This window comes from Canis lupus, chromosome 28 (genome assembly GCF_048164855.1).
Source record: "Canis lupus baileyi chromosome 28, mCanLup2.hap1, whole genome shotgun sequence".
NCBI classification, from domain to species: Eukaryota; Metazoa; Chordata; class Mammalia; order Carnivora; family Canidae; genus Canis; species Canis lupus.
The window spans coordinates 33,978,195-34,006,020 of record NC_132865.1 but is presented as its reverse complement, the minus strand read 5'-3'; the positions used below and the strand labels follow the sequence as shown (position 1 = coordinate 34,006,020).

General features: G+C 35.8%; 1 long non-coding RNA gene across 1 annotated transcript in view; it reads right to left on the bottom strand.

Annotated features, from left to right (window-relative positions):
• LOC140620014 (uncharacterized) overlaps positions 1-27,826 on the bottom strand; it is a 150,825-nt gene that overhangs the window by 82,720 nt on the left and 40,279 nt on the right. The window contains exon 2 of the long non-coding RNA XR_012019768.1: positions 12,062-12,133. This is a non-coding gene — a long non-coding RNA (uncharacterized lncRNA). The remainder of the gene's footprint in view (positions 1-12,061; positions 12,134-27,826) is intronic.

Below are 27,826 nucleotides of genomic sequence, written 5' to 3'. Positions count from 1 at the left end.
AATTGGGAGTTGGTTTTGGTTTTGATAAAGCAAGAAGAATACAAAGAGTTGGCAAAGAAGAAAAGGGATCTGTGTAATGGCAGCATAAAATTATTTTTTAGAGGACAGACAGAAAAACACACTTTTTAAAGTTAATTTGGAAATCACTTTAGAAGTCCATATGTAGTCCTTTTGAAAACTACAGGTGTTGCAGATGTGAAGGTTGCTATGACCTGCTCACGGTAGGTGTTCCAAAAAGCATTTAGGTAATGTGGATATTTTAATTGAAATAAGAGAGCATTCTATGTTAAATACGGCCAGGGAGAAAATAGTTCGGGGTAGAGAGACAAAGTGTGTTATCTGAATGCCAAAGGTAGTTGACCTATGGAGATGGATGACATCTGTTCTTGAATAAAGCATCTGAACAGAATGAGCCCCGGGGCCCTAGGTGAGAGTGGGAGAGAGGTGATGGGAACTTGCACATGGGAGAGAATAAAGAAGGTTCAGAGAGAGGAAAGTAAATCATGCAACTCTGCATCCTGGAGTCTGAGGTTTAACTATTTTGAGAAGTGAGCAATGATAAATACTAAGAAGTTCAGAATGGCAAGAGGCAAAGAATGTTTGAAACTCAGCATCCTTGCCATACAGAGTTTCTGTGGACTGGGGATGGTGGCAGTGAGGACAGTGTTGGCCAAGAAGACATCCCCACAGCAGATGTGAGGGAACCACTTGAGCTTGCTGCCTACTATGCATAAATTATATAAGGCAACTTACATATGTGAAATGTTGCATATGTTCACACTCATTTCTTGTTCACATAACAATCCCACTGTTCCTTTTCCTTTAGAGAATATACTCAGGACTTTTAGTTTATTGAGGAATAATTGGGAATAACTTGCAAATATGATTGGATATACTGAAAGTGTACCATGTGATGATTTGATGCACACACACATTGTGGTAAGATTACCAAGATTGGATAATTAACAAGTCTATCACCTCACATAGTCAGTGTGTGTGTGTGTGTGTGTGTGTGTGTGTGTGTGTGTGTTGAGAAGATTTAAAATCTACTCTTGGCAGTTTTCAAGTATACAACACTGTATTATTAACTATCATCACTCTACTGTACAAGATCCTCAGGGATTACTCTTCTTAGAACTGAAAATTCATGTCCTCTGACCTACCCTACCTCATACTTCCTACTTAGGATTTTTACAGCTAACTAACAGCAATATAATTGTATAATTAAATAGCAATATCTAAATTATTTTTGATAATTAAATGTTCATTTAAAGCATTCTTGGCATTTATTTTAATAGTTTATTTAGGCCTTCTATACGAGCAGTGTCAATTAATGTAGTTTTTAAAAGTACAATACACAGCCCATTGAAACTGCCCCCATGGTACCAAAAAAAAAAAAAACTTATTTATATCTATTTAGTAAAAGTCCCAGCATTGTCTGATGATTCTCTGTATTTGGGGTCTCAATATCATGGTGATAACCTTGTCAGACATATTCTCTTGTTAACTCCAGGTTTACTCCCTATCACCAGGGAAGAAAATTAGTTGGGAGAAATACAAGTAGCATGATGCATGCCGTCCACCATCACAAAAGGCCCTGTCAAGTCCACAATCAATAATATGCTCATTTGTTTTTAAATGATTATTTTACGGACACCATCAGACTCTTGGTTTTGGCTTAGGTCATGATCTCAGGCTCACAAGATGGAGCCCAGTGTCAATCTCTGCCCTCAGGTGAGTCTGCTTGAGGCTCTTTCATTTCTCTTGCACTCTGTCCCTCGCCCTACTCACATGCACCCATACACTCTCTCTCAAATAAATAAATACTTTTTTTAAAAAAAGAATTTTTTACTGGTTGTGTGAAAAGCTATGTATATGGCTTTTCTGCTCCATGGTTTGAATTATATGGGGTGGTTACAGTTGGTTAGCAATAGGGCATCAATGTGTCTAAGTTTCAAAGAGAAGGTGATGAGACAAGATACCCTCCCATATTAATATTTTCATCTGCATGTGGTTTGTTCTTTAGAATCAGCAGGAACATGGGGCTTATTTAAGCACAAAGTAAAAAAGATCTGGCCTAATGGGGTCCTATGTCTCAGAATCTGCAAGTCTGTATCTGAAAATATTATTCTACTTGTTGAAATTTATTAACAAGTCACAAGTTCAAACCATCCAACATCAAAGTCGATGGGTTGGATGAATGATAATGCTGAGTTATCATCTCTGTATACAGAAGATACTTAAAGATCGGCTTAACACATAGGAATATAAGCTATGCATATGAAATTTTGAAATAGAAACTATGCTTTAAAGCCAATTCTGACTATAACAAATGAGAGGGCAGTTACACCATCTTTTTTGCCACACAAACATTAACCAAAACACTTTTAGCCCAGAGATTCACAAACTCTTACTTGAAATTATAGTTTAGAGAAATGTAATTCCTTTTTTATATCAAGTAGTATATGAAACTAAAGTTTTTTTTAAATTATTTAATTTATTTATTCATGAGAGATACACAGAGAGAGCAACAGAGGCAGAGACAGAGGCAGAGGGAGAAGCAGGCTCCATGCTGGGAGCCCAATGCGGGACTTGATCCTGGGACTCCAGGATCACTCCCTGAGCCAAAGACAGATGCCCAACCACTGAGCCACTCAGGTATCCCACCAACTAAAGTTTGATCAGAGAAGTGGAACCACTAAGATATATATATAATGTACTAATATATTTGGTATTAATTATATAATACTTATAGTATAATATATGATATAATACATGATAGGACATAAAATGTGTAATATATAATGTCTAATTCTTATATATATTTATTATATATCACACCAACATAATTTTATTAATAATTATAACACAATAATATAAATATTATGTATTATATTTATATGTTTTATATTGATGTTATGTATAATCATTGATATAATTATATCAATGTTACAAAATATATGGGTATATTATATTATGTTATACGTATGAAGGGATTTTAGTACAAAGATTTGACCTCACACAATTATAAGTGCTGGTCAAGCAGTCGGTGTAAAGCTATTGTCTTCATGCCTTATCTGACATTGGCATTGCTTTGCAAGGCAGACATTGGGAAGGACAGATGAATATAAAGTGGAAGAGAAAGGAGAAAAATTGGAATCCATATGAATGAGTGGAACCCTTGAGTGTGGGCTGGACCTTGGGTTTTGGTCTCTCAACACCTAACTTCATCTTTGTGGATATTCTGCAGGAGAAGATGGTACTCTTTCTCACAGAACTAAAATGCATACTTGGACCAGGTATTGCAGAAGTTCAGGGAGGACCAGGGCAAGGTGGAACAGCTGTATACCCAGACGTGCTTCATTCCAAGGAGATGAGCCAGCAGACCAGTAAAAAACATGTGTGAGCCACAAAAACATCCAGTGCACATCTGGTTGCTGCTTCACTTTTTACCTTCTCAATCTTGCACAAAATGTCTCTTTCACTCAACCTTAATGGTAAAGACACTTGGAAGGGAATTGTGGGGGGATAAAAGAGTCCAGTCAGGTTGATATGCTGCAAAGCCAAAACAGTCCACCCCTTGTCAACTTGGCACACATCTACACTCTTTAACACACTTAAAATCCAAATAGTAGAGTCAGATCTTCAGCTAACATACCACAAGTATCCCATGCACAGTAGAAAATATATTGGTTTTTTCCTCAAGGAGAGATGCAATGCTTCTTTACTATGTACTACTCATTCTTCCAAGTCATACTCTTTGATATGTAGTGATACCGAAGTGTAAGGTCTAACTACTTTTAACACACCTTATGATAGGTGGTAGGCAAACTGAAGAGCAGATGAAAAACTTTTGTTCATATCTATAAACATTATTAATATTAAACTAAGAAAATTATTATAATTATTAAGGTTTTCCTTTCTTCAACTGTGTTCATTTATGGTACATACAACTGCCTTTCTCTACTACCCAAGCTATATCTCTTTTGCCTTCAGCAAGCTCTTACCTGTGGGATAATTCAGAACTTCTTTCTAAAGGATGTGGGACATTGATAGTCCTCAGTCCTTCCTGTATTGGACTGCTGTAGCTTTTCATGAATTTAAATCATAGGACATAAGAATATTATAGGGCTCCTAAGGGGAACTCCTGTATTTATCAGAGCAATGGCTGCTGAGCGGTACCAGAGCTTATGTTGATTCTCTTCAGCAGTGAAATCACATTGGGAAAAGCAGCTGAAATTGGAATCATTAGCTGATTAAGTTTATGGTAATCACTATCATTTTCTGAGTTTCATGTCTTCTGTCCAGGCCCAATGGGTGAGTGAATAGGGGTATGGTCACCACTCTGACATCCTTTTTGGAATGTGGTATCACTTGTGGTTCATTTAGGTAGTTAGAGGCCATCCCAGTGACTTCTAAGTAGCCTTTCTTACCATTATTGCCCTCACTCCTCAGGCAAGAAATCTGAGGGTGGTTTAGCTAGGCAGTTATGGCTCTGGATCCCTCATTAGGTAATAAGAGTCAAGATATTGGCCAGGGCTTCAGTCACCTGAAGACTTGACTGGGTTTGGGGGAAGTACTCTAATCCAGATAGTGTGAAAGACTCAGCACAGATCAATTGAATGAATGGAGGCCAGAAGTAGAGCAACATGTATATGGTCAAATAATTTTTGACAAATTTGCCAATTCAATCCAATGGGAAAAGTAAATAGTACTGGAACAACTGGTTATCGATATGAAAGAAAAATGAATATCAAAGGTATATTAACCTTATACTATACCTCCAAATTAATTCAAAATTTCTTACAGATCCACATGTAAAAGCCAAAACTATAAAGCTATAAAAAATCAGGGGGATCCCTGGGTGGCTCAGTGGTTTAGCACCTGCCTTCAGCCCAGAGCGTGATCCTGGAGTCCCAAGATCAAATCCCACATTGGGCTCCTTGCACAGAGCCTGCCTCTCCCTCTGTCTCTGTCTCTGTCTCTGTCTCTGTCTCTGTCTTTGTCTCTCTCTCTCTTTCTCTCTCTCTCTGTGTCTCTCATGAATAAATAAATAAAATATTTTTTAAAAATCATAATAGTATTTGCAACCTTCTGATAGGCAAATATTTTTTGAGATACAAAAAGCATGAGTCATTAATGAAAAATTGATAAATCAGATTTTATCAAAATCAAAAACACTTTTAAGAAAAGGAAAAGCAAACCACAGAATGGAGAAAATATTCACAATATGTGTATCTAACAAAGGATTTGCATCCAGAATTTATAAAGAACTGGTAAAAATCAAGAAGTCCAACAACCCTGTAAGAAGTATAAAATAATTGAACAGATCTTTTACAGAAGATGAATGGCAACTAAGCTGATAAAAAATACTGAACATCTTTACTTATGAGAGAAATCTAAGGAAGATACCACTTCAATTAGAATGGATAAAAATAAAAAGATGGACAATTCCAAATGTTAGTGATGATGTAATACTGCTAGAACACTTAGATATGGGTGGGAATGATAAATGCTACAATCACTTTGAAAATAACTTGGCAGTTTCACAAAAAAGTTAAACATATACTTATGATATGACCTAGCTCTTTCATGTATTTACTCAAAAGAAATAATAAAGTAGGTCCACATAAAAACTTCTATACCTATGTTTATAGGAGCTTTATCTGTAATAGCCCCAAACTGGAAATCACCTAAATTTCCATCAACAGATGAATGGATAAACAAAATCGGTATATCTATACAATAAAATATGAATCAGCAATAAAAAGGAATATATTGCTGATACAGCAACAACATGGAACAATCTCAAAATCATTATGCTGAGTGAAAGAATCAGATACAAACAGTGTGCCCTATATGATTCCCTTTATATAAAATTCTAGAACATGCAAACTAATTTATGGTGACAACAAAACAGGTAAGTGGTTGCCTAGTGCCAGGGACTAAGTGACGGCTAGGCTGGAAGGCACACAGGACAATGTTCTGTGTCTTGATTTTGGTCATGATTTCACCATGCATACATTTCTCAAAACCCATGCAGTTTATTGTAAACAAATTATATTCCAATAAAGTTGATTTACAAAAGGAACACATTCTTACACGTTTACCCAAATCCTGTGAATTCTCAAAGAAGCTATGCTCAGTGTCACTAACTTAGAATTCACTTTGTACCTGAACTTTGGTGGCTGTGAAGGCCTCCTGGTAGACCTCAGCTATCCTGTGCACCAGGGGAAGAAACGTCAACATAATAAATGTACTGTTTCATCCTTCTATTCACATCACTCTAAAGTGGGCCTTAAATTATTACATTTAGTTGAAGCTTTTTATCATATGGAATTGGTTTTTCTTCCATATTTCCTGCGGATATATTTCATGGGCTAAGATCAGAATGTGTGTGTGGGGGGGTGTGTTCGCGTGTGTGTACGCGCGTTTACTGTTTAAAGTTTCTTTCAGTGTGCCTGTGGGAGGATAGTGTTTATGTAGTAGAGATGACCTGACACGTGAGCTAGCTTAGCTTGTGAAAATCAATCTTTCGGCAGAGAGAGAACGATGTAATTTGTTTAAATACAGTAAGAGTTATGGAGAGACATGCAAACTGGTCAGGTGCCATAGCTTCTCATTTGCAAAGGAGCTGGACTTAAATCTGGGGGCTGCTGAGCAGAAACTAAGCTAAACTAAACTAAACTCAATCCTCTCTAAAATTATAGAGAAAGGAAGAGCAATAGGGGCCAGAGAGGCAGTAAAAATCAACCACTCAGTACAGGCACCAAGCTTCCAAGGACCAGTGCCGTGGGAGGAAAATGCAGTGCAGGGGTGAGTAAGTAATGCAGTGCAGGGGTAATGTGGCTAACAGGAGACATCCCCAATGTGATTCGGGACACGAATCAGACTTTATCTAGGTTTCCATCCAGGAGTCATTTATAGGTCAGTCTTCAAACTGAAACAAGCAGCATTGTCAATCTCTGATCCCTTATTACTTCTTTATTTCTCCCTCCCTTATCATATTAATGATTATTTGTTCTCAATCTGCCTTTCCCCACCAGAGTTTCATCTCCTTGAGGGCAGGGATTGAGTCTTACTTTTTTTTAATAAAATTACTATATACACTGCCTGCATGCCTGGTACACAGGGTATCCTTAGTAAGTCTCTAGAGTGGATGAATGATTAGTGCTTTAAATACACATGTATGTGTTAAGTGTGTATATTTTACATAATATATATCTGATTTTTACTTGATTATTGATCTGTTTTGAATAACTTTCTGTGAAACTGCTTTGTGTTTATGCAATAGATGCTTTTCTTTTACTAAAGATGTGATTTTTACTATTTATTGATAAAGGTAATTACTCTAGTAGCATTATTTTTTTAATTAATTGACTTCCTATTTCTGTAGCATTTAGCTCCATGCTTATTTGAATGAGCTTGATCATTTTTATAGATCATCCTCACTTCCTTCAAATATAGCAAGTACTTTTCATCATTGTATTTTTTTATCATTTCAAGTTAGCCTAAAATTAAACTGTCAAGAAATCAAATGACACGACAATCTTAAAGTCATCATTGAACAAAAAAGATTGCCTCAAATTCATCTGTCTTTGGTTCCTGACTTGCCAATTGATACTTCAGAAGGAATTGTTCATTTAATTATTCAAATTTGAAGTCCAGTCATGAGGAAATTTTAATGTCAATTGTCATATTTAATTCTCCCTAAAACAAAAGTGAATATTTTTCAGCTTTTTTGAAGTCAAAGAATCTTCCAGAAAAATTAATAGCTGTCAAAAATGAATGTTTCTTGCAAAACAGCTATTATTTATAATAGTGCCAGAGAGTTGTCTCATCTCTTCCCTGAGTTATTTCAAGATACAGGAATGATATATAACAGATGAAATGACAAAGGATACAATTAAAATCCTTACCTGTTCCAGCTGGTAAATTCCAACAAAAAAGCACTATTTTCTTCTTTATCTTCACTAAAAAGTCCCATCTTACCTCAAATTACTTTAGTGATTTCTTCATCTGATTGAGATTAAATGAAGGATATTACTTCACAAAATTATTTTGAAATCTTAGATTAGACCCTCTGATGTTGTCCTATTTATGTAAAATACTTGTGATAATTTATCCAAGGACTGAAATCTCTTTGAAAGAAAGCTAAAATACCCCTTAACTACATTATAAGTAATTAAAGCAATATAATATAAGTAATAGATATAAGTCATGGTTAGGACTAAAACAGGTTTTTCTCAATTACATTACTACCTTTTAAACCTGTCCCAACATACCTGTTTAGGACACTTATAGCCAATCAATTATTTGACATTTACAGGTTAAGGCCTGTAAGCATATTAGACTAAATGTATCTTTCCAATTTCTCTATCATTCTATCTGTTCCTTTTAAGTTGGCCACCTTCCTACCAGCAAATGGCAACACCACGTATCAAATTTTTCCAGTCACTAATCTTGCAGAAATCTTTGATCCCTCTTTCCTTCTTCCTTGCTATGCCTCTGCCACAACCAACAGGTAACTAATGTCTCATACTGGCCACTACTCTTGGTGCATGGCCACCTCCTAATCCAGGCTTCTGGTGTGACTCACCTGGGTGTTAAATCCTGACTTCTCCTGCTCCCCTCCCTGTTTCCCCAAAACCATATTTACACAGTTTTGCTTTGTTTTGTTTTGTTTTTTACTTAAACAAGTAAATCACACCATGTTGCTCCTCCATTTAAAACCTTGGAGTGGATTTCCATTGCTCTCAAAAAAAATTCAAACGTCTTATGAGCCTATAGTGTCCTGCATGATTTAACTTTTACTTTCCTATCCATTTTCTCTTGTACCCATTTATCCCATGTTCACACTGTCCTCTAATCAGCTGCTCAAACCACTGTTTTCACTTGTAAGGCCTTTGCACTTATTCTTTCTTTTGCCCCAAATACCCTTTCTAAACTCTGTACAACTAGGTCTTCTTCTTACTTGTATGCCAGATTTAACAGGAAGTAAGATGAACAACAAAGAACAATTTAACAGGAAATAAGATGGGCAAAGACTATGTGCTAACCACTCTGCTAGCCACTCAGGGAATGTCTAGGTCTATATATATCTATATTTATCATCTATATGTGAATCTGTATCATCTGTATCTATATATCACTATACTCGATGACTCCATATTCTATTAAATAATGCAGGAAAAAAGATCAATATACCCACTATCAAAATACTTTGTAGACCACATTTGAAACATAAATCTTTTCTTAAATTTGATTACAACAAAATATTCACTTAAGTGGGGAAATGTGAACATCTTACCGAAGAGAAAATTTGCTGCAGAAAGTATAAGACATTGCCTCCGATAATTTGAAATTCCAAGGTAGATGAAGCATCATGGATGGATATTTTACTCACTTATTCTTTTAACAGATACAGCATTTACAGGTTTATAATATATAATTCTATTATATGTTTAGTATGATTTATTTATGAAAAATTCTCAATAATCTAGGCATGTTGTTAGTTTTTATATTTAGATTTTTGAGGATTTTTTCAATAAAATATCTGTGAATAAATATTTAATCCCATTAGTACAAAATAAATGATAGGCATTTTAAAATGAAATTCAATTAGTACATGGAATGAAAGTAGTAGTTGATTTTGAAAGTTGTTTATGGCTTAAAACAATCTGTATAAGCTATATATCTACATGTAACGAATTTTAAATACATAGTCATTACTTTTAGATAGATTTTGTATAAATTGTTCCTGCATATTATTAAATTAATTTAATAAACATTGGTCAGGTGTGTATAAATTGTTTCAGGAAAACTTAATTTGATGTATTACTGTAAATGGTTTCCAAATAAGATTCTGGAACACTGTGTTTATCAAATTATATTCATTACTCTTAGAGGAAAAAGATTATTTTCCTGATGTGAATTTCCAAATAATAATTAGAAGAGATTTTATTATGAACTTAATAAATGTTAAATTATGCATCATAACAGAGCCAAAGTTAAGGACAAGTTCAGAGAAATCTGTCCTTCAGAATACAGGCTGCCATCCTATTGGGGATGGTGGAATAAAGATATCTCTATACCTCTTAATCATGAAAACAGACTCAGTGATTCTCTAGTCATTACCAAATACAAAAGTAAAGTAGGAAGAAGTGGCCGAAAGGCAGACTGCTTTGAAGTAGGTGGTTACATTGTGCTGTGAAATGATTACATTGTGCTGTGAAACAAATCACTCCTTGTTTGTAACATGGAGATCAGAGAGTATTGGATGGTTATTGGAGCACTCTCTTTTTTAATATTTTATTTATTTATTCATGAGAGACACACACAAAGAGAGAGAGAAAGGCAAAGACATAGAGGGAGATGCAGGCTCCCTGCGGAGAGCTTGATGTGGGACTCAATCCCAGGACCCAGGGATTGTGACCTGAGCCGAAGGCAGACACTCAACCACTAAGCCACCCAGGAGTCACTATAGGAGCATTCTTAATCTGGCAAAGGATCTGAGTCTAAAAAGATAGATAGAGATACATGCTGTACTATTTTGTTGTTTTTTTTCCCCCAAAAGTAGCCTTTGATAGTGAGAGATGAATGCAAAATATTTTAATGGCAAATAATCTAGTAGCTTCAGATCTTGTCAACTAACAAAAGGCTCTGTTTCCACTTAGAGACAGACGTGTGCATGTCAGCACACTGTAAATATTCAGGAAAGCCAATTTTACAGAGAAATGATCAACAGGTAAGTACTAAGGTCAAATCCTATACAAAATTATTAAAAGAAAATAAAAGAATAAGGAGCAGAATAATTCTTCACAGACAAAAAACATGTATAAAGTCATACTTTCAAAACTATTCAAAGCTGAAATCAACTGTGCCAAAATGAGCTACAAGACAATGCTCTGTTTATATGTGAAGATTAGGGGATTGTTGCTAACTCACCTCTTATTTTGACTCAACCAATTTCATATATTTGAGTCTGAGTCTTGGAATACCCTGGTCCTAGTACCACCTTCAGTATTTCTCAAGATGCTTAGATATAAGTAACAGAAATACCATTTGAATGAAATTTCTTTAAGAAAAAAGTTCTTTCCTAACTTAGATAACTTAAAAGAAAGTTATAGATCTGATAGCTTCATGCATGGTTTAAACTAGAAGTTCAAATGATGATGTCTTGTTAAGGCAGCAGTATTTTTATTCTACTCCTACATCTGCCATTTTAGGTGCTTTATGAAACCAGCTCCTTCCATATAGTGGGTAAGAAGGCCATCAATAACTACAGTATTAGTATTTCCCCATGTGAAACCCCAGATAAATGTATGCATTTCTTTCTTAATGGCTCCAGTCAAGATTCTGGTGATACTGCTAAGCCTAATTTGGATCACATAACTACCCTTGATTCAATTACTGGAGACCCAATTACTGTGTATTATCTGATTCAATTACTACCGGCCAAGCCTAGATACCCAGCTACATGTGGACTTGAGGTATGGTATCAATTTCAACAGGATTACATGGCCAGGAATGGAGATGAGTTGGCTTTCAAAGGAGAATGAAAAATTTTATTCTCAGAATAAGGAAGAAAAGATGGTGCAGAAAGGAGCAAACACAAAATTTCCTCTATAAGACACCATGATGAAAGAAACATAGCACATTTTCACAAAGTTTTACAATTTTACAAATTTTCATAAGGTTAATATTTTGTTGTGTGGAGAACCCAATTGGGAGTTTTGCTTCTATACAGATGGTCAACAACAACAAAGTTGTGATGAAGAGAAACATATGACAAGGTGTCAGTATCCATACCAGTTGATCTATTTTATCGATACTATTTTTCTTTAATTTAGATCTCCTAAATTCAAATTTATTAATTTGTCTGTTTATATGCTTCCAATACAACATGAAACATACATCAAGCAGTCATGGGATATACTTGAGCTATTTAGACACATGCAATGGATAACTATATTAACAAAAATATTGCTTTTTTCTTTAGCTGGAGCTCACTTATGAATATTTATTAAATAATCCAAATTTCAAATTAGTTGCCACATACAACTCCTGCTCGATACATTTCACTCCATACTTGCATTAGGGATGATGCCTCGGCATTTCAGGAAACCTGTGGCTGAGTAGAAAAGACAAAACATGAGCTCATCTTAAAAACTCCCCTTTCTCTTCTATGGTCCTTGTAAGAGTATGCAGTTTATCTTTTAGGCATTTTAATTACAATGGCCAAGTTTCCTAGACTAATAATTTAATTCCCAGATACCTTTCTCCTGCAACATATCTTTTTAAAAACAAACAACAAATAAGGAGAATATTTTAAGTTTTATTTTATTTATTTATTTTTTAAAGATTTTTTAAAGATTTATTTATTTATTTATTTATTTATTTATTTATTTATTTATTTATGATAGACACAGAAAGAGAGAGAGAGAGAGAGGCAGAGACACAGGAGGAGAAAGAAGCAGGTTCCACGCCAGGAGCCTGACACGGGACTCGATCCGGACTCCAGGATCGCACTCTGGGCCAAAGGCAGGTGCCAAACCGCTGAGCCACCCAGGGATCCCCTATTTTTTAAAGATTTTATTTATTTATTCATTCCTGAGTGACACAGAGAGAGAGGCAGAGACATAAGTAGAGGGAGAAGCAGACTCTCTGTAGGTAACCCGATGCAGGACTCTTATCCCAGGACCCCAGGATGACCCCTTGAGCCGAAGGCAGATACTCAATCACTGAGCCACCCAGGCATCCCTATTTTAAGTTTTAGAAGACAATTATGACGGTACTTTGTCTTTCTTGAAATGCATAAACTGAAATTTAATCCATGTCTGAGTTATGGTTAGATCCTAAGACTCCAAGAAATATTTTGGGTTGTAAAACTACAGTAATTTGTGGACACTCCTAGAATAGTTCAATCATTTTGCTAGTTTGAGATTAGAATTAGAATTACTCTAGGATGAAACTGCTAGACATCTTTTGGATATCCAATGAAAATCATGGAGTCATTTTAAGATAACTTTATGAAGCTGCTGAAGCCTACATGGTTTGTTCTATTATCCTTGCCCTGTAAGTTAATAGAAGGGGTCAAGGGACAGAGTTAAGAAGCCAGTGTTTGTAGGCATATTTACCATCTTAGTTGACTACAGTTTGATGTTCAATTCTCTAGTATCATTGCTAATACAGGGGTAAAAGTATTAGCTGTCTCTAACTCTTTCCCAGTGAGGATAAAAAAAATACTTTTTGATATAGCACTATGTACTATATACAAAAGCTCTAAAGAAGAGAAATCATGCAACCCAAAGTTAACTGAATAGACCATGACTTCTGAGATTTACTCAACGTTTTATATCATGATTGACAAAAATTCCAGAACAGATCTTTCTTCTTTTAAAAAAATTCCTACAAAAGCTACCTCACTCAAGAAAAAAAAAAAAAAAAAGCCTATGTCCCATTTAGTCTCCCAAAAATAATTATATGCCTATATAAGTCATCCTTTTAGTGAGGAGGAAAAAAATGAACTTTCAAGGACAGGTTACTGGTTATTGTCACATATCAGTAGTTTTCTATCTGAAAGAAGGAATGAACTCTTTCTTCTTCCTTTAATCATTGATCAACAACACTAGTTAGAAGAGTGATGTCCTGGATTGAAGAGGCCAGCTCTTTCTTTGTTTCCACATTCCTCTACTTTAATTATATTCCACTCCATCATTTTTGATAAGCACTATTTTATGAAAATGATGATTGTGATCATAATTTTCCTCTAGATTTTGTGTATTTAATGCTAATGAAAACATCAACTAAACTGAAAGTTTAGGCATTCTGAACTTTGAACCAACCTCACTGCAATTTTTGCTGGGAAGAGGACTGAGTTTCAGTGCTGAGACAGCTATTCCAGGAAATAACAGATCAGAATGTTCAGTTATGGCTATTGATATGTCAAATACTCAAAGTATTCATAGAAGTATGAACTGTTTGAAAAATACAATACACAAACTTAATTTATGGTACATATCTAGGACCATGGACCTCACAATATGAAAACACACATTTCTCAAGAACACATGAACATATAATAAAAATGACAATATAACAAAGCAAATCACGACAGATTTTTTACAAATCAATGCCATATTGTGTTTTTTTTAAACTACAGAATAATTTAAATTATTAATCTAGGACCAAAAGATAAGTAGAAAACTCCATACATTTTGAAATTCACAATTATACATTTATATAATTGTGACTGAAAGGAGATATTGAAATTTAAAACACCTTAGGACTGAACCATAAAGGTAATATTCCATAAAAATGTGGAATGTGCAGATATATCCCTAAAGGGAAATTTATAGGCTTAAATTTCATATATGAACAAGATAAAGAGAAAAAAGGTCACAGAACCTAATAGATATAAAGAAGGTAGAAAGAATACATAAAAATTTAATAGTGAGAACCAATAAGGCCATAAGTTGGTACTTTGAAAGTATAAATATATGTTGAAAATATTGATGTTATCAGGAAAATAAGAAAGCATAAATTAACATAAAGAATAAAATATCTTAGACAAGCTAAAAAACAATGTTAATACTATAACTTTGTCAATAAATTTGAAAACTTAGGCCAGTATTTGTCAACCTCAGCCCTGTTGACATTTGAGTTGAATAATTCTTTGGGGTGTGTGTGTGAGAAAGAGAGAGAGAGGAAGAGGAGTGGCTTTGTGCATTGTAGGGTGTTAAGTAGCATCCCTGGCCTCTAACCACCAGCAGAACCTCATCCCACCCATAGTTGGACAACCAAAATTGTTTACAGATATTATCAAATGTTCCCTGGGGGCAAGATTACCCCTGGTTGAGAACCACTGATTTAGGCAAAATGACAAATTCTTAAAATATATAAGTAATCAAACTCCATTAAGAAGAAATAGAAAATCTGAACACCACACTCAAATAATCATTAAAGAATTTGAATCAGTGGTTAGAAATCTTCCTAGGAAGAAAACATCAGAGCTGGTGTTTCATTTTCAAGGAATATACAAGTCTTCCCAGACTACAGATAACAAAGGACTATTTACCTGTTCTTTTCACGAAGTTATATAATCTCAAGAAGAACAGCATGTACAGGGTGGAAAAAGAAATTTTATATATCTACATATAGATATATGCATCTATATCTATAAAAGCATGAGTGAATGTCATCATATGCAGATCATCCAGCTTTCTACTAGAACCTCAGAATAATCTGTAAATAATTATTAGAAATAACAAGTTAACTCTCTGTGAAATAAAATTATGCAAATCAATTGCATTCATATACTTCAGTTCAACTAGGAGTGTGTTGTGCTAGCAACAAAAGATAGCATTAAAATAACAGCAGAAAATATAAGGTACAACTGAAAAGATGTAATTAAAATTGCATTAAGACCTATATAGGGAAAATTATAAACTTTATTAGGAAATACTAACAATGACATAATGAAAGAGAGTACCATGGTGCTACTATGGAGACCCAGTATCATTAAGATTCAATATCAAATCTTAACGATACTAAACTCCCCCCCCCCCAGTAGGTCTCAGACAGATAAACAAGATCTTACCTGAAGAATAAGCAAATTCTGCTTCTGTAACACACCAACTGAAAAGCAAATGAAGTCAACAGAATTGTATGATTGAGAAAGCTTCTTATCCTTTCTATGAAAACGGAACTTGGAACATTTTGTTACACCCACCAGGGAAATTGAAAATGCCTTGGCCCCACAGAGATCAAAGTTCCTTAGTCTGAATGAACAAAAATAGTAACAATGCCCATGGGTGTGTGTGTGGGGGGGGGGAGTACTTTCTAAGCATAAAACTGTGTGATAAATAAATCAGTGGAATATCGGTCCCTTGTTCTTGGATTTCCTTCCTAAGGTCTCTCATTTGTAGAAATATTTGGTATTTTTTATTTGATGCTCAGGCATATAAAGTTCATTCCACATGCGTGTTTGCCATTTTCTCTAACTTCATTCTCTGGATCAAGAAAACAGGCTTTTGGATTTTAATTTTGTTCTTTCCTGATTGCGTGATCTTTGAGGAACGTTTGTGCCTCAGAGGTAGAAAAGTGAGAATAATACCTGAGTCATCAGATTTTGTGAAGACTGAGTAAATTACTGCATGCGGAGAACTTGGCACAGTGTTCGGCCACCATAGGTAATCAGTAAATGCATGTTCACGGCTTTTTTTCTCCTAAGATTTCAGGTTGATCATGGCTCAGGATGTGTGCAAGGCACACCTGTGATCACGTGTAGCCTGTGCCCTCATTTTGCACGCTGGGCTAAAGGTATTCAGGGCTGCAGCAAAGACCTGCTGCAAAAAGCTTGGGCCAGGTGGAGACAGAACTGGAACCCACTGTACCTCCCTCTGCTACATGGAAAACGCCTCCTGTGTCTCAGGGCAAGTAACAAAGCCCTTATATCTACTCACCTCCTATGCATGTGATCTGAGAATTCTGCTTGAGCAGGAGGTGATTAAAACAGCTCTGAAATACACCCATCTGCTGTACTGTCCTTTTACTAGGACAGCATTTCAGTTCATTTCTCTGGAGTCACTAACAGTTATCTGACTGATAGCTTTACTCTGATTGCGAGCTGAATTCATTTTTTTCCCCTTATGAAATACTCCCACTTTTCACTTGTCACATATATAATTAATTTCAGCTGTCTTTTAAGATCTGACAATGGTTGTATTTCTCCCCACTTGTTTACTCTGTACAGCTCAGGTTGAATTCCTTTAAAAGTAGACAAGGAGAAAGACATGGTCTTTTTTAAAAAGACCAAAAAGTTGAGGTTCATTTATTTATCTGTTCTTCTTGAGAAAATTGTTTCTGGAAAAAATTAAAGAAGTGGCTTTACTGTCTCAGTTTTTCAAAGTACTTAGGAAGTACGCATCTATCGTACTTCCTAAGTGTTTTAGGATTCTATAGTTTATATGTGGAAATAGACTTTCAAAATAAGCTAAGCATTTTTCCCAGAGGAAATTTGACACCATGATATCCTAAGTAAGTTGACTTCCCTCTCATGTGCCCCAAAGGGAGAAAAAAAGTTTAGAATAATAAAAAGAAAATTTGAATGGCTTGAACCCAAGGAGAAGATAATTTCATCCATCCTTTTACATAGCAGACAAGGATGATTATTTTAACTGATAATAGAGAGCAAAAAGCAAGAAATAATCATGCAGATATCCCATGCCCAAGCTCCCAGGTAAGGCAACCTTTTTTTCAAAATGGTTAAAGACATGAACACTTGCAGATATATTTTTCATGTCTGTAATATTGGCCCCTTGTGTAAGAATAGAGCCTGAAGATAACACAGATCATTGTTTCAGAGGTTCCCTAGAGAAAACTTATAGAACTTAGTGTTGAGTAAAATGTGATTTAATTTTTTTCCAGGGGATAATAAAAAGGCTTTTCTGTGAAAATTTAAAGCATAATAATCTGAGACAATATAGGTGCAATCATTTTGTAAGATGTGAGGAACTATGTTTGATGGTATTATTTTTTAGTTCTGTTGATCAGGACTTTAGCTTTTAGATAACATCTCTATTTGGACACAGCTTCAAAGTAATTTACCATTGAAGATGGCAAAGGTCCATTACTTTCATTTCCATTAAACACAGAAAACTTGTTATGATTATTTTTTGGCAGAGCAAAAATAACACGAAAATCTCTTAAATGCAGGGGTGCTTGACTATGATTGCCAACACATTAGTCGGAGGATGTAGCCTGGCCAGTGTTGGTTTCCAGTCCCTATGGTTTGGTCCGTGGAGTGATGACAACATTATACCCACTTACACATGGGTTGTGAATCACTAGAGTTTCCCACCTAAGTATTCTGCACTTGGCATTCTTGTTTATTTACAAATCAGAAAAAAAAAACAGGCAAACATACAGACTGCTTATAGATATTAATAATCTTTTTTTTACTAAAATAAATTGAAATTCAAGAAATTAAATTATGTGAACCAGGAAACTGTGGAAGTCCTGGTGGCTGGTAGATGGAATGTACGGAAATTTCATTCAGTTGGATATAGAAGCTCGTCAACAGAATGGGCTAGATTTATGTCTTTAGCTTAGGCTCATCACTAAAGAGTATTTTGTAATCTTAATAGTGTTAAAAATTTCTGTAAAAATTTAACAATAAACTTAATTAAAATTTGATTTATACTGCCTAACATGCCAGACGTTGGTAATTTAACCTATAATTCATACTTAATGAATTTTCAGAATTATTTGCCACTTAGAAAGCTGCTAGTATTAGTCCCACACATAGAGAGTAGTTTTAACACTATTGTATTAAAGATGTTTCTATTGTCTACTTTTAGTAAATATTTCCACTTAGGTATCATTATTTATTAATATTTTGTTACTTCTAGTATATACTACTGGTTGATATTTATTTTATAAATTTCATGTTCCACCAAAATGCTTACTAATTTGGAAAAAAAAGTGACATTTCTTAACATTGGCTTATCCTACTTAGAAGTTATCTGATGAGTAAGAGCCAAGTCACTTTTGTTTGTTTGTTTTTAAACGTTTTTCTTTTTTTTTTTTTAAGACTTATTTATTTATTCATGAGAGACACACACAGAGAGAGGCAGAGACATAAGCAGAGGAAGAAGCAGGCTCCCCACAGGGAGCCCGCCAAGTCACTTTTGTTTGTACAACATGTCATTTATTGTATTCGAAATTATTTACATTCTTAAAATATAATTTTTTCATCCAAGGACATATTTCCATTCTTGGCTAGTAATAACCACTTTGAGGGTATAACTGTTTCTGGTGACTCCGTGTTGTATTCCCTCTGTCCTTGTGGAGCAGGTCAGAACATTCAGGAAGGATCAAGAAAGAACAGTACAGAACACAGGCTGCTGCCACTGCTGTCACCCAAGGTGATCTGCGCACCCTTAGTGTCCAGAAGCCCCTATGTGCACAGATGCAACTTGATCTGTTTAAACACAGGTCAATATTTTCTTCTCCTGGCATTATCTTTGGGGCACACACTTCTTTCCAGGCTTTGGAAAGTTGGCTAGACTATTGATGCTCCACTTCCAATCTACTATCTACCTCATTTACATATAATCTTTTACTTTTTAATAGTTTTAGCATGTGAAAAAGCATGTTATTAAGGCAACCAAGAACGTCTGGGCATGTGTAGCCTTTTTTTTTTTTTTTTAATCTGGACCCTCTGCTTTAATGAGTGAAACTCCAAATGTCACTTGGATCCCTTCACCTTTGTGATTGAAAACATACACATATTCTTTCTTCCACCATTTCATTTTCTTTTTCTCCCAAGGTCTTGTTGTCCCACAAATATTTCTTTAATTTATTAATAATTTGTTTTATTTCTCCTGGCTATATCAATGTGTCTTTCACCCTCCTCTTCAATAAGTTCCTCCTTGAAATCTTTTGGGAAGCCACGGGTGTTTCTCGGGAGTTAGAAGACCATTTCCAAGTGACTCATGGTACCACACACTCTATTTTAAGGCAAGGTGGGCCGGGCCATGTCGGGGTAAGGAAGGGGCAGGCAGCTGGAAGGAAGAAAAGAGCTCCAGTTGCTAAGTAACCATGAGTTCTCAGATGCCATCCCACGTGACATGTGACCAGAGACTAGGAGTGTAGTCAAGCATAATGACAATGATTTATTAGCTTAAAAAACAAAACAACGCTGTAATGCTTCTGGTAAGAAATAGCGTGTTCTTTCCTCTATTTTTTCCTCTGAAACCCACGGTTATCAACAAAGAGAACAGGAACTACAAAACTTACATCTTCAATGAAATCAGAAATTGGCTAAAACTCCAAAGTACAGCTTTTGAAGAATATGGCCAAATGTGAATAGCCTTGGGCCAAATGGAGAGCAAGTACCCAGAGCCAGGGGATGCAGTTCCAGATTTTAACTAGATGGCAATTGCTACTATTTGAAGAAGGCAGACAGGCCAATGGAAAATCTAGGAACACTCTCAGGTAGTGGGAGCAGGGGAGGCAGAGTTCCTTACTGCAGAAAAGCGAAGAAGGAAGTCTTGAAGGAAGGATGACTTATTTTCATAACTTTCTGCCAACTAGTCTCCTTATAATGAGAAATAATTTAGAAGTAAGTAAGATAGAGGAAGGAAAAAAAAACACTAAAGTTTGCTACACATATAGATCTCTTTATGCATACTGGGAACCACATGGACTTCTCTGAGTGATATGCTCAGCCCAAAGTGTTATGCTCAGCAACATAACAGTCTTGAAGACAGACATAGCCAGTCTGAGGATATACTGGATATGCATTTAGGCATACAAAAAATGGAAAATTTTCAGATCCTTTGCTCACCCCCATCTTCCCTCCATTCAGATCCCTGACCCTAGGCTTAAAGGAATAGCAGGCCTAGAGGTCTTAGTTTAAAAACGAGAAGTAAGTACAAAGGATCCACATGGAAGCCCTGTATGGATATTACCTGGAAAACATTATTAGGAAGAAATGTAATAAGCAAAACGTAGATAAATTATACAATTAAAATAATATCTTCAGGTAACAGAAAAACACAAATTCACCAAAAGAAGGCTTTATCTACACTAGCAAAGAACCTTCAAGAAATAATAATTGTAAAAGCAGTCTGTTGAAGTTAAAATATGAGATAAAACAAAATAAGAAAAGCCCATGTAAGGAGTTGAAAAGCAAACTGGCAGCCCTTCAAGGAAGAACTGAAATTTCGCAATGAAACTACCACAGAAATAAAAACTACAATCAAAGTGGGAAAGGAAAGAAAATAGGGCATTGCTAAAAGCAGAATCAGAGATGCACAGGACATACTTGAAAATACTGTAGTTGTGAGTAAATAAATGCTGTCTAAGATTCACAAATCATCATGGAGAGATTTAAGTAAACTACCTAAAGTTATTTTCCAATTACTGAAAAGAGAAAGAATTCATAGTGTCACTATTTAAAAAAATGGAATCATACAAATAGCACCAAAATAATTATAAGCTTTCCAGACTGTCATAATGAAAAATCCCACACATATAATGCCCAAAACAAAACAACACACCAGAAATATTGCAAATATGGTAGGGAAAAGGGAGTAATAAAATCAAGAATTTATATTATGAAACAAAATCACAGAATTAAGACCCAATGTTTTTATTATAAATGTTAATCAAATACCTATAAAAATAGACTCTCAGAATGGCTTTAAAAGAGAAGAACCACAGGCTATCTATGAGAAGTATGCTCACAGCAAAATGACACAAAAATGTTAAAAGGGAAAAATATGTCAGAAAAAGGCAAACAAAATAAAGCAGAAGTCACAATGTTGACATAGGATAAAGTTGAAATAAAAAATAATTACAAACAAGAATGCTTAAAATAATATGTGCAAATCCAAATGAAAAGCTAATGTTTATTTTCTTCCTACTAAATAACAAAGCCTTTAAAAGTGCAAAACTGCAGAAAATATACAAAGGACTTAATACAGAAAATATAGCAGTTAGAATATTTAGTTTACTTCTTTTTTCCCATAAAGATCAAGTAGTCAAAAAATAAATAAGGTTATGAATCCAAATAGTATAATTATTAAAGTTGACCACACACACTTCTATTCAACTTCATACCCTGAAATTAAAGAATTAATTTCCTTTGCAGATGCCATTTAATTCTAACAAAACAAACATGGGCCCCAAAGGAATCTAAGTAAATTACAAAGAGTGGAAAAAATCCAAGCAAGAATTTTGAATTACTGATATTGAATTAAAAATTGAGATGCAAGGGCTAACTGGTCTAAGGCTCATTGCAGATGGCCTAACATTCTAGAAGAAGAATTGGTCTTCTGCAAAGATCATGGTAAATGGCTTCATCCCAGTGCTTAGGCAATCAATCCTGGACAATGACCCTGTCCTCAATCATGCCAGGAGAGACGCTGATGGTTTCCCTATGAATACTGATATCCTGATTCTTGCACACCCAGCTGCAAACCAAAGACTCAGCCCCCAGCCCCTAATCATGCCTAGGAATGAGGCTCTTGAGTCCCCCAGACATAACTGCTGGGCTGGCAGGACAGGTCTGGAGACAATTTCTGCCACTTTGGATTGTTAGTGTGTCCTGGCCCTTGGTCACACTAGGGAAGAGGCCTGTGCTTCCCTAACTATAAACTTTAAAACTCCAGATCCAAGGGCTGGAGTCAGTCATCCAGAGTCAAATCCAGCCATTCTAGGACCCTGTGCAATGCCCCAGGACGCAGTAGGCAAGGGGACTTCTGCACACTTGTTTCTTCTGCTATCTCCATGTGGCTTCTCTAATAAATCTTCCCCCTCCTGCATGACGTATTCTGACCACTTGCCCTTGTTTGTATGATATTAATGACAGAAAAACATTAAATTTTGTAAAAGCTAAGAATTTTACCAAGCTTTCTTAACTCTTGGTTAAAAGGAAAATAGAAAAAAAAAACTGTAATTATAGACATTAGATAAACACTCTATACAAAACCCAAAAAATATAGCTAAAACTATGCATATAATGTGAATATTATAAAATATTTATTTATGTGCCTAAAAAAGATAATAATAATTCAATTTATTCTTAATCTCAAGAATCAGAAAACAGAGACCTAAAAATAAAAGTAACAAAAATAGAAATGATGCATTAGGAAACAGATGAAAAGAATTCATGAAGAAAGCACAGAGCTGATTTTCTAAGGAAATAATAACATGATGAAACTACTAGCAAGTTTTATCAAGAATAAAAAACACACATTGAAAGGAAATTAAATAGAATGGGAAAAGTTATTCATGTATTCAACAGTTATTGAATTCCTACTACAGGCGAGGCACATTTCCAGGTAGGTTCTGAGTATATAAAGTGAATAAGACAGACTGAGAAAACAAAACAGAACAAAATAAAACCTGCTGACTTCATGGAGCCTGCATCCTCAATCCAGAAAAATAAATATGACAAGTAAGTTAAATGTGTATCATGTTAGACAGTGAAGTTCTAATGTAAAACTTACAAAGAGAAGTGAGCCGTGCAGTGTGGTTGTGTTCAGAGACTGCAGTTTTCTGCAGGGTGGCCAGGGCAGTGAAATTTGAGCAGTTACCGCAAACTGAGGTTGGCAAGGGAGTAAGCCTGGAGTGCATCTAGAAGAAGCCATTAAGCCCAAGAGGAAAAGCAAGTGCCAAAGCCTAAGAAGTGACATCTTAGGGCTTGCTTTTGAAAATATCAGTTTGGTTGCTGGTTCAGAATAGACTGGATAGATGACAAAGATTAGAACATGAGAATGCATGTATTGAAAAATATTATTATCATTGTGAAATAAGTAGGTCTTATTTATGCAAAACAATAAGTCTTCACTCTCTTCCTTTATGTGAGGATTGGAGGGGCCACATTTCGGAGGAAGAAACAAGGCAATGATCCAGTCTATTCTACTTGTAAACATGACAGACCTCCTGGCAAAACTGCTGAGTAGCTTGTGCTAATAAAAGTGCCCTTATCTTTGGAGTGCTTTCACTTGGATGTACCCATGGATTGTGGTCAACAAACCTGGACTTCACAGATTTACAAGGCATGACTCTCCCTGGATTGTCACGTGTGTTATTTTTTCATAATCAAAATTATTCCACCTGTGAAAATCAGGTTATGGTAATCCTCACTTAAAACCTCATAAGCTACTGTAGCCTAAAGAGTTTCTAAGGCAACAAGAAAGAGCCAGGGGATTCACACTGGAGTTCAGGGTCTCTGCCTCTTTCACCTCACAATTGTTAGACTCCTGAAATTATTAATGAGGCTCGGTACTGAAGGAGGCTTTTCATTTGGAGGCCTACTTTGATAATGTAACCCCATGTAATCTAAGCAATATACCAGAAGAGAGATGATGATGGCTTGATTCAGGGCAGTGGCAGAGAAGGTGGTGATAAGTGATAGGATTTTGGATATTGGCAGTGATAGAGCTAAAAACATTTCAAGAGAAATTGAATGAGGAGTAGAAGAGAAAGCAAAGAATTAAGAGTGATACAAAGACAGAGCCTGGGTGGCTCAGTCGGTTAAGCATCTGCCTTTGGCTCAGGTCATGATCCCAGGATCCTGGGATAGAGCTCCATGTTGGGTTCCCTGCTCAGTGGGGAGCCTGCTTCTCCTTCTCCCTCTGCCTACCCCCACGCTGTCCCGCCCCTGGTTCATGCTCTGTCAATCACTCTATCTGAAATAAATAAAGTATTAAAAAAGAAAGAAAAAAGGGTGATTTAAAGGTGTTTGGCCTGGGCAATCTGTGCTATTATCATGGTTGCAGAGAAGGGGAGGGAACTATCAAGAGCAGATTTGAAGGAAAAATGAAGACTTTAATATTGAACATGTTGAGTTTGAGATGTGCAAAAGGTACCCAAGGGAATTGGTTAAACATCTGACTAGAGGGGCCTGGATTTCAAAGAAAAGTTTTATTTATTTATTATTAAAGATTTTAGGGGGGATCCCTGGGTGGCTCAGCAGTTTAGCGCCTGCCTTAGGCTCAAGGTGTGATCCTGGAGTCCCGGGATCGAGTCCCGCATCAGGCTCCCTGCATGGAGCCTGCTTCTCCCTCTGCCTATATCTCTGCCTCTCTCTCAGTGTCTCTCATGAATAAATTAATAAAATAAAATCTTAAAAAAAAAAGAGAAGATGATGATGAAGGCTAAGAGTTAATCATCAGTGATCTTAACCAGAGTTGTTCAGCTAAGGTGATGGGCCTGAACGTCTCATCAGAATAGGTTCAAAAGAATACAGGAGGACATAAATCAGAGATAGCAAGCATGCATAACATGATTGAGGAGTTTTGCGATAGAAGGAAGTAGAAAACTGGAGTATCACCAGGAGAGTGAAATATGAGTAAGAGGATTGCTTTTTCTAAGTTGGGAGAAGTAAGAGCATATTTGTGGAGTGATGGGAAAAACAGAAGAGAAGTGGAAACTGCTGATGCAGCAGAAAGGAGACAGCTGGAGCCATGCAACGTGAACAGAATGGCTAGGTGATGGTGGGCTGGGCGCCAGGAGGCACACTGTGCAATGGGTGTGAGGCAGAATATAAGATAGAAGCAGAGGGTGGTGGAACATGATATAGGACATCCTTCCCATGAGGTAGGGAACAGAAGTCATTAGCTGAGGGAGAGAGAGAGAGAGAGAGAGAGAGAGAGAGAGAGAGAGAGAGACTCCCCTTGTAAAGTGCGGAAATGATGAAATAAGAGGAAGAGGATGGACAAAAGTGAGTTAATATATTTTCCAGGCAGCCATAAGGGCCCATGGGGGTTAGTGATGTAGAGTTAGAAGTGAGACTTACAGGATGGTTGTGTTTTCTCTCCACGTGCATCCAGCTGCAGGGTGGCTGCTGGGAGCACACAGATTGTGGCTTAGCTCTGAGAATATGATAAATGGGTGGGTTTTGGGGAGGTGGCAGGAGATGGAAGGGTACTCCAGGGAGTGATTCCATTCTTTGATCATGCTTCCATGTCTTTAAGGTGGGTAAGGGGAGATTTAAGGACAGGAGAAAGACTTATACTTTCTGACATTGAAATCTTGTCTTCTGTGTGCTTCTAGTATCATATAAGTTCTAACACACTTAGAGCCTTCTGCATTTAGTGTGTATTTTATGTTAGTAACTAGTGACTAGGGTCTTCACATTGATTGATAATTTCTGTTAACACACTAGAGAAATCTAGGAATCCATCCTGTTTGAGAATAGTTCAAGAGAAAGAGGTTTCCTGGACCCTTACTGTAGGTGTTTAGTTCTTCGTGGGGACAGAGAAGTCTTTTTCTATCCAAATAGATTCTTCCTACCTGTATCCATGGGGGTTCTAAAACAAAATGAAATCTATTCTTAATTTCTTTATATTCAAAAATATGTTTTACGAGAAATCTGTAAAACTAATCTTACTAGAATGTGTACAGGAATGCTATTTTGAGTTGGTTAATGTTTGTTTTATTAAGGGAGGGGTTGGTGCTAAAGCTAAACAATATTCTGGATGAGTCTTGAATGCAGGACTCATGATATCAGTTGCTGAGTCATTATTTCAAGTAAATGATTTCCACTGGATACAAACACATTTGTTCTTTTCAGTTTTTACTGATGCATGACTAGACTACAGAGATATGTAGACTACGATTAATTAATTCATATAAGTATCACTTATTGTGCACCCATTTTATGCCCAGTGCTGCAATACATGTGAAGGGTACAAAGATAAAAGAGAGTTGGACCTCACCCCTGAATTTGGGCAACAGATATGCCAACCTTTAATTATGAAACCATGTAATGTATTCCATTAGATATATCTGAAAAATAATATTCAAAGAACTAAGACGCAAATAAATACTGCTTGGAAAGGTGGTCTGATATTAATAGAGTATCAACCACAAAATTATTCTGTATAATTACATCTTTTTTTAATTCAGCATTTAGAGAACATATGGTGGCAATATTTTAGAAGCAATCATGCCTTGCAAATACAATTATACTCAGTAATCTTTTTTGGAGGATGATACACATATGTGAAAAACAATGTAGTACGATCCAGAAACATAATACTGAAAAAAAAAAGTTGAAGTATAAGAATAATAAGTTTGGGTAGTTTGGTCAGGAATTAGTTGGAAATCAGGAAAATCAGGGCCCTACATTAGAACGATATTATTTAAAGGAGATGTAAAGGGGTGCCTGGGGGGCTCAATCAGTTGAGGGTCAGACTGTTCACTTAAACTCAGGTCATGATCTCAGGATGGTAAGATTGAACCCTGCATTAGGCTCACACTCTGTGGGGAATCTGCTTGAGATTCTTTCTCTTCCTCTGCCCCTCCCCCTACTTATGCTCTTTCTCTCTAAAATAAGTAAATAAATCTTTAAAAAATAAGTACAGTAGATGAAGAAAAAGAGACTCTCAGGATCTAATCCCTCTTCTGATACTTGACCCTAAACAATTTGAGCACTATTGTCATGATCTCTTAAGATCTTGGAGCAAACCAATAAATAAAAAAGGATTTGAAAAAAAATTAAATGTGATTTTACAGTAAGTTTTATTTACTTTTCAAGGTTTGGTGGGGATTACCCACATCAAAATCTGATGAAGATAAAATATTCAAAATGAAAATAATATACCAATTTTACTTGTAAATATGGCAAAATGCTTTTTTAGAGAGAGAGAGAGAGAGAGGGAGGGAGGAAAGGCAGGAGGACAGAGAGGCAGAGAGAGAATCTTAAGTGGTCACCACGCTCAGCACAGAGCCAAATGCGGGGCTCAATCTCATGAGATCATTACCTGAGCTGAAACCAAGAGTCAGACGGTTAACTGAGTGGGCCATCCAGATGTCCCATAAATATAGGAAAATACTAAATAAAATATTTGTAAAAAAAATCCAGCAATATATTGAAAAAACACCATAAAGTTTATCTCATATATTTATGAAAATTTTATCATTAGTATTCTATCGATAAAATTTTTATATTAACAAATTGTTGGAAAATACAAAATTATTAAAACATTTTATCAAAACAACCTTGATAAAATTTCAGAATCACTTCTGGTTAACATGAAAAAGCTCTAAAGTAAGATAGAAAAGGAAGGAAATTTTCTTAATACAACTAAACACAACTAATATATTAAATTGAGTAATATAATAGATTTTTGCATCATATTGAGAAACAGAGAGGATGCCTGCTAATAACACTACAATTCAACAATGTTTTGGCAGTTCTCACTAATGTGACAAGACAAGAGAGAAAATTACTTGGTATAAGTATTGGAAGTGATAAATGCTAATTGTTTGAAGATAATCAGGTAATTAGTATTTCATTGAGTAC